General features: G+C 40.8%; 1 pseudogene; it reads left to right on the forward strand.

Annotated features, from left to right (window-relative positions):
• The first annotated feature begins 1,400 nt into the window (after positions 1 to 1,400).
• Positions 1,401 to 1,556, forward strand: LOC150045634 (small nucleolar RNA U3; annotated as a pseudogene).
• Positions 1,557 to 2,016: the final 460 nt, after the last annotated feature.

Here is a 2,016-nt window from a genome sequence, read left to right on the forward strand (position 1 = left end):
CTGTTCACTCCTACAAGAGACAGAAAAGATGGTACCCTGGTCATATTTCTCCAACACATCTGGGTTTCCATACTGAGTTCTCTGTCATAAGCCTGTGACTTGAGGGGGAGAAACTACCCTGATTTAAACATTTAAAGGCGCCAATCCCAATAAAAATGATATAACCTAGAATATGAGTGTTAAGTATATGGCAAAATGCCTATTTATTGACAGTATCTCATTTTATCTAGGTAAGTTTATGATGTCAATAAAACAATTACTTCCACTTTGAGATGAATAGTAGAAACAATAAAGATTGAGTGTATGAAAAAAATTGATGAGGATGTGTTTGGAGTCATTCTTTCTTGAAATGTTAGGATGTAGGAGTGGAGGCTCTCCTACAGTGGGCCGGAGAACAGTTTTCAAGACCTTACACATGGGATGAAATGATAATTACATGATGTCACAGAATAAGTGGACAGACGTTTTTCATTAAATCTCTTCAGATTAGCAGTCTTGTAAGACCAAGACTAACACTCTGGGTAACCCGGTAATGGTTTGTGACCAATCTATCCTGGGTAACCAGTATTTGAATGCTTAGGGATGGACACAGTTGTTCTCACCCACATGTGGGTCCAGATGCCTCTCACAGCCTTCCCAAGCTTCTTCCAGCCAATGGCTCCAGACTTTCCCAGCAGCTTCTTCCTGCCACAAGAGCCAGGCCAGCCAGCCATTTCACAGGGCTCATGTTGCAGTTCATGGTTTTGGAATAAATACCTGCTTCACAAAACACTTCCAAGTTGTAACTTATTTGAAATATCTATTATTTATTACTTAGGGAAGCCAAGCTTCCTAAGTCCTCTGTACAGTAACAGGCATTGGTCAAGCCTTGCATGCTGAGTCTTGGTAATTTGCTCTGAGCAGGACAGAGAGGCGTTAGAGGGTCAGCGCCTCTCTGGGAGCGCCTTCTCGTGGTTTTGTGAAGACATATTGGTGCAAGTAGGTGGTGGCATATGTGGAGGTTTTGAACTGTGGAGCTAGTTACTGCTTCGTGAGATGGAGCACCCCTCACCCCCATTTCCTAGGTTAAATTCCTTACTTGTCCTGACTACATTTGGGAATGGCACTTTCAGAAAGGTAATGCTGAGTGAGACTTAGTGTTTGGCTTCTGACCTTCAGAACCACCGTGAATAAATCTCCATGACTTCCATCACACATAGAACTTCATCAAAACAATCCCAGCAAATAATGTGCCAGGTAACTGGTAAGGCAAATGTTTGTGTAACATTATCTTCCAGATGCGTACAGAGGGAATTTTCTAGAGCCACGGTAGACTATGGAGAGCTGGAGGATTCTGTTTTCACCTGTAAAATTTGGAAGGTAAGAGATCATTTGGGAAAAAATTGTAGAATTTCTCTATAAAGACTGTACCGTCAGGGGTCATTTCTATAGTGTGTTACTAGAGAAACTCCACTGATTGTGTAGAGTACCGGAAACCATGAGGGGATGAAAACCTGGGGGAGAAGTTAACAGATGAAGAGGTTGATGAGATGATCAGGGAAGCAGCTATTGATGGTGATGGTCAAGTAAACTATGAAGGGTTTGTACAAATGATGACAGCAAAGTGAAGACATTGTACAGAATGTGTTAAATTTCTTGTACAAAATCATTTATTTGCCTTTTCTTTGTAACTTACCTGTGAAAGGTTTCCCCTACTGTCAAGAAAATATGCATGTATAGTAATTAGGATTTCATTCCTCCATGTTTTCTTCCCTTATCTTACTGTCATGGTCCTGAAACCTTATTTTAGAAAATCAAACAAGTAACATGTCGCATGTGGCTTACTCTGGATATATCTAAGCCCTTCTGCACATCTAAACTTAGATGGAGTTGGTCAAATGAGGGAACATCTGGGTTATACCTTTTTAAGTAGTTTTCTTTTAGGAACTGTCAGCATGCTGTTGCTGAAGTATGGAGTTGGAACTCTGTGTGGACTATGGACAGTCAACAATATGTACTTAAAAGTTGCACTACTGC

The sequence above is a fragment of the Megascapheus bottae genome, chromosome 27 (genome assembly GCF_031878675.1).
Source record: "Megascapheus bottae isolate mThoBot1 chromosome 27, mThoBot2.hap1, whole genome shotgun sequence".
Classification (NCBI taxonomy): Eukaryota; Metazoa; Chordata; class Mammalia; order Rodentia; family Geomyidae; genus Megascapheus; species Megascapheus bottae.